The 15,883-nt window shown below is 40.9% G+C and overlaps 1 protein-coding gene across 1 annotated transcript in view; it reads right to left on the reverse strand.

Annotated features, from left to right (window-relative positions):
* Nucleotides 1-15,883, reverse strand: part of TDRD3 (tudor domain containing 3) — a gene marked incomplete at its 5' end in the record, with an annotated part of 104,930 nt that overhangs the window by 64,275 nt on the left and 24,772 nt on the right. The gene's annotated exons all lie outside the window — the stretch shown is intronic.

Here is a 15,883-nt window from a genome sequence, read left to right on the forward strand (position 1 = left end):
CCAGCTACCTAAACTTTCACTGCTGGGGATACACCACTTCCTTAAATGCAATCTCCAACCCAGGTCAAGCTGAAACCCCAGAAAGGAATTCATAAAATGTACATTCCCAAGCTCATATTCTCACATGTTTAGATGACAAAATCTAAGGCCTAAGTGTCTCTAAGATGCCTAATGACACTTGACTTTCATTAGAAACACCAGCTAAGAAAGCCAATGTATTTTAGAACAAACAGAAACAGTAGGGTTGCACATTAAACAGTAAAAGCAGAAAGTCTGTCATTAGTGCCCCTCCTCCCTTTTTTAAATGCGGGGAAGTTAATTATCTAGCAGTAAAACCTATTTTGTCGGTGAAATCATGACCTAAGGAAAGAAAGCACAGTAAACACTCAGTCAAGGGGAAGAGAAGAAAAATATAAATGTGGTGGTTTCAACAAAACCTTAGCTTCTTCCTAGGTTACTTCTACCTGAAACCTTCAGTAGGAATGGGATAAAGACCAGTAACTTAGCAGCATTACAGTCCTAAGCATATGCAACACCAGACACTACAAAAATTATTTTATTATGTAAGCAATACTATTTCAGCATCTGATAGTGAGGCCCAACATAAACACCCACTGCGCTTCCCCTTCAGGACCTCCTACTCTGCACTCAGCCCACCTCACCTTGCCGCAGAGCCAAGTCCTTCCCCCTTCTACCAACACTGGAGAGATGAAGAATCTGGAAATAACTCCTTTCCCAATAAGTAGTAGTTTTCCCCTCTCCTGCAATAATACAGAAGAGGAGACCTGCCTTATAGCTGGGTCAGTAGGGTCCCAAGTCAGGATCTGGTGGTGAGAAGACTTCTGCTAGGGGTTAGAGGGATAGGGCACCCCAGCACTCCCTGCAGTACTTCAATTGCTTTAAAGTCTTTTTTACTGTCATGATTCTCCAGTCACCTTTACTAACCCAGCTTCTTATCCATTTTCACAAGACAAGAACCGCTTTTATACAAAAGCTTGAGTAACCAGTGATAGTTTTAGAATTATTCTTTAACACGTTTGACATGCAAACAGAAGTATAAGTCTATTATTAGGTGAGCCTGACAGTCCATCATTCTCTCTCACACCTCCCTAGACCCACACACCACTCTTTTTTCATTACTGGCACAATGTATTGCTTTTTTCTTTTTTTCCCCCCTCCAGCCTCCCTGAAATTACTCTGTTCCAAAAATTAAGCATCAAAAGCAAGTTTTCAGCATATTCTTCATCAAGTTCTTACACAGAGAACATGCATTTTAAGATATTTTAACACTTTTGTTAGGGAGGTGTTTATAGTAGTACCTCCCATAGTGTGATATGTAGTGTGACACAGTTTTTTGCCAAGTCTGTTTCCTTCTAAAAAATTCCTACTGCTGGGAATGCAATTCTTTGGGCTTCTTTTAACACAAAAAGGTTTGAAACTGTATCATGAGACTCTCAGCATATCTTTCACAAGCATTTCACAACAAAAAAATTAAGATAAACTTTGTGCTGGAAGCAAACATAAAACTTGTAACACCTCTACAGCCACATTATCCTTCTCCAATAATGCAACCATCAAAAAATCTCAGACTCTATGCTCTTTCCTAAATGTAATATATTTCACTCACCAAATACTATACCAAAATTATGGAAATAATACTAAAAGCCAGAATAAACGTCATTTGTTAATCTAAGTTGTCAACAGAAGAAAAAATAATCATTTGTAAAACCCAGGCCCAGAGTCAGAAATCCTATAAATCAAGACTGTCTCATCACACAGGTCTCCAAGAAGCTGGTTTCAGGACACCCACTGTTCTTCTCCAAGCAAGAGACTGCAAAAGGCAGAAATGCATGTGGAGAAGCCTCACTTGAATAGACAAGAACCTACTAAGCAGGGTACTCTCTGAAAGGGCTGTGCATCTGTTCTATTTACTTTCTTATGCTTTCAAAAAGCTCAAATTAGATGGCCTTCATTGAATGCTGTAATGCTCATCTCTCTTCACCAGCATCTGTAAACAAGGTAAGAAATCACTGAAGGACAGGATAAAAGCTGCAAATTAAGTTGTCAGATGTGCATGTGGCAGGCTTTAATAAATTATACAGCTGCACTTTCAGCGTACTGTTTGTGATATACTTTTAAACTGCATTAGCAGCCATATGCAAAGATAACTACCTGCAAGGCTTATATATCTTCAACTTTAAAATAATCCCAAAAGCTACTGATAAATACTTTGACAAGGTGGTTTACATTCAAAAATTATTGAACAACGTATAAATTTTTCACATGAAAGATGTCAGAATCTGAAGTACCTATTAGGAAGTACGGAACGAAATGGATTGAAAGAATGATAGAAAACAGAATTTTCACCAAATAAAAGACCATAATCACCAGCTGCTTAACATCAGCCTGTAAGGAAGTTCTGCCCATCTCACCTATGAGTGTATTTTCTATCCCTGTATGAACACAGGAGACAGAGGGTAACTTTCTCGTCTGGAAGTAACCAACCAAGTTCCACAACCCAGAGGTAATCATCAATCCCATTAAAATGCAGACACAGGAATCCCTTATTTCACCACCATGTGTGAGAGACCAAGAGTGACCAAGCCAAGCAGAGAACTCCACTTCAGTGGCCACATACCATCTTTTTATTGCGGAGATTAAAATTCTATACAGCTTTCATTCACCATTTAGATAGTTACATACAGAGAATCTTACAGAGAGAGAAGAATGAGTTGCTACCAAGTTCAAGAAAACAGCCCAAAGCTCAGGAAAAATTAGACATTTAAGATACTATAAAATTTATTTTTTTTTTAAACTGTGAGGAATTATTATTTAATGATTATAAAACCCCATGTTTCTTGACTTTGGAATAAAGTTCCTGGGAAGTCACAAAGCCATTATTACTGATGACCTACACAAAACGGTAAAGGGGTGCCAAACTTTATATCTAAAAGCCAAAAATTTATGGACATGCTTCAAATGAAAAATTAGGTTAATTATGCTGACCAAACAAAAAAAAATTAAAAGAAAGACTGAGCAAAAGTATTCTGAAGGATTAATTTGATAAAAGCTAATAATTAAGACATTTCAAAGCATATGCAAGAAACCTCACATATGACAAGGCTGATGAATGACCAAGATGCAAAAGAATTGATAAAGAAAAAGCTGTATATGCAAGCCTTTTTTTTTTTTACATTTATTTCTAAAAAATTAAATATCTACAACAGAGATTGGAAAGTTTCCAAACTACAGTTATTGTTGAAGTTATTCCCCCCATCTAAGCAAGGTTCTCAAGCTGATTGTACAATATAAAAGGTCTTAGAATAAATACAACAATAACAACAAAACCCACTGGGAACAGTGAGTATTCACCCAAGAGCTCTAGAAAAGCCAAAATACAAAACTGCTGACATGCTCTAAATAAACATTTCTTCCAGAAGAATGGAAAACAGTAAAACAACACACAATATTTTAAAAGGAGCAATTACATGAAATCCTAAGAGCTTTGTAGACCCATTTGAAAAAAATTGTATGAGAGAGATTATAAGAGAGACTAGAATCTGTAGGCTTGTGAGAACCCTGTGAGCTTGCAGGTGAAGATGATACTTCTGGCAGAAAGAAAATGTCCCACCCACAGCTATTATACTTCTCTGAAAGATGAAGAAAAGTGTGTGAAAGAGGGAAGGAGGCAGGGAGTAGGGGGTGGAAATAATGGTGTTGAAATAGTTCTGGTAAGATCCTTCACGAAAGGTTCTTAAAGAAACTGAATTGTTAAGGCACAAAAAGAAAGAATCCTTTTTCTCCCATATTAAGACACAGTAAGAAGGAATATTAATACAGTGGTTCCTCTTCTAGAGGACTAGTTAACAGTGATTATCCCACTGGTTTGCATTCCATACACCAAACATTAAGACAAAAGCCTGGATAGCAAGGTGGCAACTGGTGATGATTATCCATGGTTCTAGATGACACCAAAAATCACTGCCCTCTGTGACCATAGGATAAGACATCAGGTGAATTTCAGCATTAACAAACACAAACTACTGCTCAAGAAAAACAACTGAGCTTTAGCTCAGTTGCCCTTTATGAAAAGTATGCAGTTACATGGTTACTTTCTGGACACTAACTCATGGCTCAGTAGTAGTCCAAAATACACAAAGAATACTAAGATCCATTTTCTAAACAATATAAGACACAACATTATAGAACAATGCAAATTAAATCAGACTTACTAAGCAACAGTGCTGCTGTACATAAGTTTTGGTTAAAAAAGCTGAAAATCATGAGTTGTTTAATTTTTAATGCAGACTTCTACCACAGATCATGCAGTGAGGCATAGAAACAGGTTCCCCAGAGTGGTTGGAGAAGTCCTTGGAATTCTTCAAGATACAGCTAGGCAAAGCTACAGCTGACCTGATCTAAGGCTGCGTGGAGACCTCATAGAAGTCTTCCAGTATCTGAAGGGGGCCTACAAGGATGCTGGGGAGGGACTATTCATCAGGGACTGTAGTGACAGGACAAGGGGTAACAGGTTCAAACTTAAACAGGGGAAGTTTAGATTGGATATAAGGAAGAAATTCTTTACTGTGAGGGTGGTGAGGCACTGGAATGGGTTGCCCAGGGAGGTTGTGAATGCTCCATCGTTGGCGGTGTTCAAGGCCAGCTTGGATGAGGCCTTGGGTGGCATGGTTTAGTGTGGGGTGTCCCTGCCCATGGCAGGGGTGTTGGAACTAGATGATCTTAAGGTCCTTTCCAACCCTAACTATTCTATGATTCTAAGGTCCTTTTTGGAGCAAAAGCTTTAATTAAGATTCTTTCAATCAACCTTTCTGTTATTTCAAGAACTCAATATAATTTGCAACTGTACCTGAACGTGACATTTTAAAATGCAAACTTACAGACTTAATTTTGAATAACCTAAAGTTATGCTTCCTTCAGGTAATGTATTTTACTTGTACTTCCATGTTGTGCTTATATACATATAAATATATACTTTTACTTCCATGGCTTTAAATTCTTAACTGGAACTACAGCACAAATTCACAGATGTTGCTGTTGGCCCTCCAGGTGAGCGTTCTGTTTGCTTCCTTTCATACCATGGAGCAAAAACTATTTAGCTTCTATAAACTGATTTTGTTATCCTTTAGTAAATAATTAATACATACATTTTACACTTAAGTACAAGAGAAATTTCAGGTCAGTTGCTAATACTGGTAAAAAGAGATAAAAGTTACCAAATCCCAGTTCAGAATACATCTAATACTGTATGTGGTAGGTTTTCCACCTTTCTGAGAGTATGAACTCTTGCAGTTTGTACTGCTACATCAGCACAGGTTCAAGAAATATGTCTTCAAATGTTAAAATTCTTTTATAATTTAATACCATAATTTACTAAAATTTGTAAGATGTGCACTAAACAGTTGATGCATATGTGGCCTCTGAGTAATCAAGCTGATTACATGACAGATTACAGAGCTCAGCTTTATAAAAAGCCAGATAAGAATTAACCAAGACCAGCTCTGAGAATGTACAACACAACTAATGAAGTAGTAATTTATTGTACAGGAACTCAGGATGTATTTTCATCAGCTGATGACTTGAGAAGGAGTTGAGAATCAATAATGCCCCCTATGCTGAAACAGATCTGTAAGAAACTACCACATAGATAAATGCAGGCAACTGAATCTTCATGTTACTTATTGATTTGTTGTCCCCCCCCAAACAGTCACAACTACAAGTTCTAAGTGTTATATAGCCACTTTTAAGCATGTGAATGCAGTTTTGCAATTGGTATTTAGAGATTTTCTTTGTCTGGATTTTTTTTTTAAGGACACTTTGCTCAATACCTGGTGGGAATACAGCAATTCATTCCAATCTACCTACACCACCAGTCACCCCAAAGTTAAGATACCACCACCACTTAGTTGACTAAATGATAGAAGTCTGCAGTTTGATAACAAACAGCACCCCTAAAACACCATCTTTGATGGCTCTAATTGGACTTCAGCACTGTAAAACTTGACCAGACACAAGCCCTTCAGCCACAGAAACTATTCTCTCATTCAAGAGAGGCACAAAAGAATTAAAACTAGGATGTAGAGAAAAACAACAATAAGGCTATCAAGTAATTAAGAATTACCAGCAGTAATCTGATGACATAAAAATGACAAAAAAAAAAAAAAAAAAAAAAAAAAAAAAAACCCACCTTGATTGGGTGTAAAACAGCATAAATTTTAAGTCATTATCTTGCTGACAAATTTTGGGTTGCATTTTCATAAGCATATATTTGTCAATATGTAGATCCAGAACCACCTTGATTATTTCATTTTTAAATCAATTTAGTACTGTTTCTCTATTCCTCCCGCACTCAGGCTGATGTTACTGCCTTCTAAATTCATGTAATTTATAACTATGTTTTTCTAGCTTGTAAAATGAAGGTAAATATAGTAATTATAGTGTTTATGTTAAATTATTATTGCAAGGTACAAAGTGAGGCTGTGATGCCTCTGGCATTCCAGTGCATAGAAAAGCCAAGTCTACCATCAAACAACTAGTTCTCTGCCAAAAAAAAGGAAATATTTAAAAGCTTGAAGCACTAAGCATGGCAACAAAAAGTATATTGCATTAACCATACCAAAATTCAGACAAAGAAAAAACAGCTCCAACAACAACACAAACATGAGTTAATCACCAATTTTTAACCTCATAAAATAATCACTGAAGTATTTGTTCCTGCTGAAGTCCATGACCTGTTTTTAGATATACTTCCTAATCACCAAAATCAACTTTTTTCTTTCAGTCTTCTGAACTTCAAAGCTAATACTGGGAAAGTAACTGAGTTTATCACTAACACCGGCTAAAAATTTCTGCAAAACCTTACTATATGCTTTGAGATTTCACCTTACCAAAGGCAAGGATCTCTGTAAATATTCTCCTTTCTATCCTGCCTGCTTTTCGTTCATTTTGTCTTCAAATAGTGACATTGTAGGTATAGCCACTATTTGTCGACATTAATTAACCCACTGGGGTGAAATGTTTCCTCATTTATCTAAAATAACTAAAGCCATAAGATAAGCATGTGTCGTGGTTTAAGCCAGTCGGCAAGTCAGCCACACAGTTTCTACTCCCCCTCCCTTCGAGGGATGGGGAGGAGAATGGAAAGAATGTAACTCCCACGGGTTGAGATAAAAACAGTCCAGTAACTAAGGTATAACACAAATCACTACTGCTGCCACCAATAATAATAATGATAAGAGAAATAACAAGGGAAGAGAATACGATACCACCCACCGGAAATGAGCCCGACAGAGAAGAGGACGTGCCCTTATGGGAAACTTCCAGTTACATCCCCGGGCATGATGTGCTGTGGTATGGAATACCTCTTTGGCTAGTTTGGGTCAGGTGTCCTGTCCCTGCTTCCTCCCGGCTTCTCCTCCTCCCTGGCAGAGCATAAGACTCACAAAGTCCTTGGTCAGGGTAAACATTCTGACCAGCAACTGAAAACATTGGCTTTATCAGTATTATTCCCAGGCCAAAAGTCAAAACATAGCGCTGCACCAGCTACTAAGAAGGAGAAAAACTGACTGCTGCTGCTGAACCCAGGACAGCATGCATAGCACTTTTAACAGCAAAAGGGTTCATTTCTACTTCTTGTCCTTCCCTATCTTCCTTCTCCCCATGGATCTAAACAGTTCTTACTCTCAAACTGAAGGACTGCATAAAATATGCAAGCTGATCTCATGTAACGATATACAAGGTGGCATATAAGATACCAGGGCTTTATGACTGAGATATGACAAGCCAGCTTTCAGATGGCCAGTTCACAATATTCTCAGAGAAAAGAAAAAATCCATGATACAAAAACACTTCCTTGAAAGTACACCATTCTCCATGTTACTGCACTATTATTACACTCTTATATACAGGATTTACGTGCTAGACTATAAATCCTATAGTAATTTATCTACTGAACACCCTTTTTCTTTTCAGTATTGGCCACACATTAATCCTACAAGCAAAATAAATTTACTCAAACATAACTTCACAGAGGTAGGTCCAGAAGTAGCTGTACCAGTCAGGTGTACATTCCTTGACCACACCTTGACCATTACTGTCCTTAAAGTATTACAGACAACTTATGAGAAGAAGAGAAGCATGGTTTTTAAATCTTTAAAGGTTTGACTTTACCAGGCTTCTCATTTTAAACTAAACTACCCCAACTCTTTTAGCTCTTCCCTAAAAGGTCATGTTGTATCACAGTATCACAGTATCACAGTATGTTAGAGATTGGAAGGGACCTCAAAAGATCATCTAGTCCAATCCCCCTGCCAGAGCAGGAACACCTAGATAAGGTTACACAGGAATGTGTCCAGGCGGGTTTTGAATGTCTCCAGAGAAGGAGACTCCACAACCTCCCTGGGCAGCCTGTTCCAGTGTTCTGTCACCCTCACTGAGAAGAAGTTTCTTCTCAAGTTTAAGTGGAACCTCTTGTGTTCCAGTTTATACCCATTACCCCTTGTCTTATCATTGTTTGCCATTGAGAAGAGCCTGGCTCCATCCTCATGATACTCCCCCTTTATATATTTATATACACTAATAAGGTCCCCCCGCAGTCTCCTCTTCTCCAAACTATAGAGACCCAGCTCCCTCAGCCTTTCCTCATAAGGGAGATGCTCCACTCCCTTAATCATCTTTGTCGCCCTGCGCTGGACTCTCTCCAGCAGGTCCCTGTCCTTCTTGAACTGAGGGGCCCAGAACTGGACACAATATTCCAGGTGCGGTCTCATCAGGGCAGAGTAGAGGGGAAGGAGGACCTCTCTCGACCTACTGACCACCCCCCTTCTAATACACCCCAGGATGCCATTGGCCTTCTTGGCCACAAGGGCACAGTGTTGGCTCATGGTCATCCTGCCATCCACTAGGACCCCCAGGTCCCTCTCCCCTACACTACTCTCTAACAGGTCGTTCCCCAACCTATACTGGAACCTGGGGTTGTTCCTGCCCAGATGCAGGACTCTGCACTTTCCCTTGTTATATTTCATCAAGTTTCTCCCTGCCCAACTCTCCAGCCTGTCCAGGTCCTGCTGGATGGCAGCACAGCCTTCTGGCGTGTCAGCCACTCCTCCCAGCTTAGTGTCATCAGCAAACTTGCTGACAGTACACTCAATTCCCTCATCTAAATCATTGATGAATATATTAAATAATACTGGTCCCAGTACTGACCCTTGAGGCACTCCACTAGATACAGGCCTCCAACTAGACTCTGCCCCATAGACTACAACTCTCTGGCTTCTGTCCTTCAGCCAGTTCGCAGTCCATCTCACTACCTGATCATCCAGGCCACACTTCCTCAATTTAGCTACGAGGATGCTGTGGGAGACTGTGTCAAATGCTTTGCTGAAGTCAAGGTAGACCACATCCACCGCCCTGCCATCATCCATCCACAATGTTATTTCCTCATAAAAGGCTAGGAGGTTGGTCAAGCATGACTTCCCCTTGGTAAAGCCATGTTGACTGCCTCTCATAACCCTCTTATCCTTGACATGCCTTAAGATGGCATCAAGGATAAGGTGTTCCATCACTTTCCCAGGGATGGAGGTGAGGCTGACCGGTCTATAGTTACCCGGGTCCTCCTTCTTGCCCTTTTTGAAGACTGGAATGACATTTGCTTTCCTCCAGTCCTCAGGCACCTCTCCCGTTTCCCAAGACTTGGTAAAGATGATGGAGAGTGGTCTAGCAATGACTTCCGCCAGTTCCCTCAGCACCCGCGGGTGCATCCCATCTGGACCCATGGATTTATGGATGTCCAGATTGCTCAACTGGTCCCTAACCCATTCCTCATGGACTAAGGCAAACTGCTCCAGTGACCTGACTTCATCTGAGGTCTCAGGAGTACAGTGCTCTTCAGGACTGCCTCCGGCAGAGTAGACTGAGACAAAGAAGGCATTCAATAACTCTGCCATCTCAGTATCTTCTGTCACCAGGGCACCCATCCCATTCATCAGTGGGCCAACCTTGCCTCTGGTGTTAGTTTTATCAGCTATGTATTTGAAAAAGCTCTTTCTGTTGTCCTTGACCCCTCTTGCCAGATTTAATTCTAAGGAGGCCTTAGCCATCCTAGCTGCCTTCCTACATCCTCTAGCAGCAGCCTTATATTCCTCCCGAGTGGCCAGCCCCTCCTTCCATGACCTATAAACTCTGCTCTTCCACTTGAGCATACCCAGCAGTTCCTTATTCAGCCACGCAGGTCTCCTGGCCCTCTTCCTTGACTTCCTACGTGTCGGGATGCTCAGCTCTTGAGCTTGGAATAAGCAATCCTTGAATGCCAACCAACTATCTTGGGCCCCTTTACCTTCAAGCAGCCTTGCCCATGGGATTTCCCCTAGCAATTGCTTGAAAAGGCCAAAGTTTGCCCTGCTAAAGTCCAGGGTTGCAATTCTACTTGCTATTCCACTGGTCCTACCACACAAGATCCTGAATTCCACCATCTTGTGGTCGCTGCAACCAAGGCAGCCCTCAACCTTTACTGCTTCGACCAGACCCTCCTTGTTAGTGAGGATGAGATCCAGCAGTGCTCCTCTCCTGGTTGGCTGATCCACCATTTGGATGAGGAAGTTATCATCCATACACTGGAGGAACCTCCTGGACTGTGGCTGGGTTGCTGAGTAGTCCTTCCAGCAAACATCAGGGAAGTTAAAATCCCCCACGACGACCATGTCCTGTGACTGTGAGGCCGCTCTCAGCTGCTTGTAGAAGGCCTCGTCAACTTCCTCACCCTGATCTGGTGGCCTGTAACAGACACCCACAACAGTATCACCCCTGCCAGCCTGCCCCTTAATTCTCACCCACAGACTCTCAACTCGCTCGTCCCCTGTCCCTGGACAGAGCTCAGTACATTGCAGCTGCTCTCGCACATAAAGAGCAACCCCACCACCCCGCCTGGCTGGCCTGTCTTTCCTGAAAAGGACATAGCCCTCCATGACTATATTCCAGTCATGCGAGCTGTCCCACCACGTCTCTGTAATTGCCACCAGATCATAATCTCCTGACTTAACACAGGTCTCCAACTCCTCCTGCTTATTTCCCATGCTGCACGCATTGGTGTACAGGCATTTCAAGGAGGGAGCTGAGCTCACCAATTTCACCCTACGATTATAGGAGGCCTCCCAGTCTTCATCAATCCTAGAGTGCTGCCCCACTGGGGCAAGCCCAGTTACAACCCCATCCCCCTTCGAATCTAGTTTAAAGCTCTCCAAATGAGCCCTGCTAATTCATGCCCCAGCATCCTTTTGCCTCTGTGAGTTAAACCTTTCCCACGTGCCATCATCCGGACTGGAGCCTTATAAAACCAGCTGTTATCAAAGAACCCAAAGCCCTGCCTAAAGCACCAGTCTCGTAGCCAATTGTTTACGGACTGAATTTTCCCATTCAATCCCACATCATCACCGGAAGATGGAAGAACTGAGGAGAAGATCACTTGAGCCCCAGACTCTTTCACCATCCGCCCCAAGGCCCTGTAGTCTTTCTTCATCCCCCTCAGACTGCGGGAAGCAGCTTCCCCCCCACCTGTCTGGAAGACCAGCAGCGGGTAGTAGTCTGTCGGGTGCACCAGGCTGGGGAGCGCCCTGGTGATATCCCTGATCCGGGCTCCAGGCAAACTACACACTTCCCTATGATGAGGGTCAATTCTGCATATCGGGCCCTCTGTTCCTCTCAGAAGGGAATCGCCTACGACAATGACTTTTCTTTCTTTCTTGTCAGAGGCAGTCTTGAGGTGCGAAGTCGACCGCCTTTTCCTATGTGACCTTGTAGTCTGGCCTTGCACCACATCCTCACTTACCTCTCCATCAAGATCCAGGGCCTCAAACCTATTACTGAGGGGCACCTGGGGAAGCAGGGCAGGAAGGGAGGAAGGTTGCCCACGGTTCCGAACTGGAACTCGCTTCCAGCCCTCATCGTCTTTTTGGTTTGTCTTTTTTTGTTCTAGTTCTTTACTTAGTCTTCTTTTCCTCTCTTCCAACCTCCCTACCCATACACCTTTATATCATGCTGCACCAAGACTTCACACTGACTCCAGCTAATACCTTAAGATGCTGACCAAAGTGAAAGATCAGGTATCTTACAAATACTACGCTTAATTAATGACCGAATAGATGCTTTCTATACCCCAATCAACAGCATGATACTGCATCATACTCTGAATGGTGTGTAACAAAACAGAGAAAAAGCTCAAAGTACTTTTCTGCAGAACTGCTTCTTACGAACCCTGTGATAAGCAGGTCACTAGTCCTACCTACACTCACAAAATAATCTGTGTTAAATCAACTGAAATACATTACTTCTGTTTCCTTCCATTCCACACCTTTTTTCCAAGTTCATTTTAAATTCTGAAAACTTGCTGAAGCACTTGCAACCCTTCAAGTTAGATATTGTCTCACACTTTAAGTAATCCTCTATTTTACAAGCAACTGTGCCTGCTGTATATAAACTACATTTTCTCTTAAGTACCTAAAAACCCGAAAAGCTTCATTAAAGATATAAGACAGTACTGCTCTTTCCTTGTCTAAACTTGTCATGCCTAGTTTCTTAAATTTGCTTGTGGTACCTTGCCATCCTATTACATTTGCTTAAAAAAAAAAAAAAAAAACACTGGAAAACTATTAAACTGTTTACAGAGCACAATGCTAGCCTGAGTGTTTTAAGATTCTCATTTTTGCAGGAAAGAAAGTATCTAAGCAAGCAGTAACAATGGCTAAAGCTCATGAATCCTTTCAACCAGTGTTTTTCTACTGCCCCTTTACAGAAGTGTGAATCATGCAATTTTACATATATGTAAAAGCAGACATTTTGAAGGTCATCTTGTTAGCCAACTATAGGCCAACAATTTTTACCTAATCATGGATGGAGACAATCCAGATGAATAGATCTAAGACAAAGTGAGAAAGGAAGAGTAATTCATTCAATAATACCTTAACCTGTTCCTTGTACACTTAGTTATTATAAGGGGAGACAAAGAACTTTCTTCTTCTGGGAAGAAAAGCCTATTTTCACATAATTAAAGTGACTTGGAGGGGAGGCAAAGGAAGGGAATGAAAAAGAAAAAACAACCACAAAACCACCTTTTGTCTCTAAAGATTTGTCCCACTGTTCAAATTTTGGAGAACACCTGGTCATCTAAACTTTCCTCTGTGCTAATTGCTAGTGGCTGGTCCACCATACTGTGTTAAGTGCTAGCATTCAAGTATGGCATCTGAAATGTAACTGATGTCAGCTTACAGAATGTCTTGCAGTATTTACAGTCCTCACATGACATCCTGGATCACAGGTCACAACATCTTTCATTTAAATGTTGCTAGTACCACTCATGTCATATGTCAGATGAAAGTGAACATGAACTGTAACTTGTTCTTGCACATGACACTATTTCAGTGATAGACATCTTACTGGTACTTCCATATTCAATGACTCAGTCATGCGGAATCTTAAGGTGGTAAAAGGGATTTACTTTCTACAAGGGTAGTTTCTCACAGACATAGCCTCACAGCAGGGAAACTTCTCAGCAACAACTGCTGGAGGCATTAATTGTGTAGTTTGCATGCAAGCCACCTAATACAGGCAGAGTATTCCTATAAATAGGCCAGATTTGTTCCCCAGAGACAACATACACTGGTTTGAGATGGGTTACAAAGGTTAACCTACGCACGAGTTGGCATCAGAACTTGCATGCAGGCTATTCTTGTTGTGGGATGTCAGCCAAGTGGTTGCTGGCAGCACCTTACAGCAAAATTGTTGCTATGACAAATGCAGATGGCTGTGCCAGTACAATAAGGAAGAACAAATACATCTTTCCCAGGGGGCAGGAGAAGGGGGGAAATGAAACGATGCCTATCCACAGTAGTGAAATTCAGGACACAGATTATCTGGAACCTCTCAGAGGCAATCCAAATCCTTTATATGGAGATGCAGTGTGCTTTGCCATCAAAAGAGCAGCTTGCAGGTAGTTCAACCACCTACAACCACCTTTAACTACAAAAGGTAAATCCACTCCCTTCCTTCATTTAACAAAGTGCTATATTTGCACTATAAAATACATTAGCTTGTAAAAACACTCTTTAAGCTTGTTCAGCAAATCAGCACATTTCCCCAATCCCAGTTCCTACAAGTTCCCAGGAGGCAACTGGCTTTCACGCGAAGTATAGGGGTTTGACAACCTTCTTAAGGTACATTTGTCAAGCTTTTTAATCAAGATGTATGAAATATGCTGGTTTTAACCTCCCCTCTTACAGCCCACAAAGAAAAATGCTGACTTGTTAGACCAAGTTACGTAAGAGCAAAGGACTATTCCTATTCTCATCCTACTAAAACTAGAATGCAATAAACTAAAAGCAAGTTAATTTTCAGCATACTGCAACAGCTTTGCATTGCTGGATATGCACCTGTATACTGATGCTTACCTCCCTCTGCTAAGTACAAGACAATATAATGCCATGGCAAAACATTTCAGATCATAATTTCTCAATTTTAAACACAGATGTAGCATTCATGAAGATTTATCAGATTCCTAAGGCCAGGACACGCTAAGCATAGGAGTACTCACATTTGAGAGGCTCAACATACAGAGAAAAACTCCCCAAACAAGTAAGCTACTCTACCACAGAAGCAATTCAAATAATCAATAAACAAAACTCTCATTCACCTCCTTTTTTCACAAATCAAGTAACACACCCTTAAGTCTCAGGCACAATCTTCAAGGAAAGAGTGCCCCTGCTGCCACCTTTTCCTCTCTTAATATACTTGGTGCTAAATTCCCTTTCCCTCCACCAAAGAGATACGAAGTACACAAGCTTAGCTGCTGAACCAGAAAAACTGTATTGGTCTGTGTTTACCTTACATTTTGCTTATTGTTAAAAACTGAAAAGATTCTGAGCCTAGAAGTTTTTTCACTTTTTCCAAGTTCATTACCTCTTCCTTTAATTCCTATATTCCATTATTCCCTCCAACCACTTACAGGTTACTGTAGCTGCTGTTGAAGACACTTATCTCTCCTGATGTGAAAACATATCTGTGATGACTAAAATTAATACAGGTTAAAAAAAAAAAAAATTATATATATATGCATACATATATATATATGGATGATAACAAAATAAGGTTTCAGAGAATAAAGTAAAAATCATACAGGATGAACGAAAAACAAACATAGCTCCTTTCTACTCAGAACTTACCCTGGGATGGATCCAAAACCAGGAGAAACTATCAGATAACAAAATAAGGTTTCAGAGAATAAAGTAAAAATCATACAGGATGAACGAAAAACAAACATAGCTCCTTTCTACTCAGAACTTACCCTGGGATGGATCCAAAACCAGGAGAAACTATCAGACAGCAAAAGGCCCTTACTGTTATTGCCAGCCAGGAAGAAGAGTTTTCAGTGACAGTACGTAAAAAACAATCCCCTCTGGAGGAAGGGATGTACAGCGTACGCCAAATTTGATGCCTCAAAATGCAGAGACTGTAAAACATTAGATATCTTTTAGTGAGAAACAAAAAGTTTTAAGTCAACACGTATTTTCACCTGAGCTCCCCTGCAAATATTCTGCGGTACAGAGAAGAGACACAAATGGGTGTCCCAGCACCAGAGCAGCTTTCAGAAGCTCAGAACAACTACGTTTCTCAGCTTTAATGCTCCTCTGACATTTTGATACTGCTAACTGAACTTTCAGCATCACATCCAGCATTCAGTATGAAATCCAATTAATTTTACATAATTACAGCTGAGATAATTCAGAGCACTGGTTGAAAGCTATTACAGAATTAACAAAAAAAGATTTTTGCTCACTGTTGTGACCCTGCTTCCACCTGTCACAACCCTAATTCAGGTACA

Source organism: Psittacula echo (genome assembly GCF_963264785.1).
Source record: "Psittacula echo genome assembly, chromosome: 3".
NCBI lineage: Eukaryota > Metazoa > Chordata > Aves > Psittaciformes > Psittacidae > Psittacula > Psittacula echo.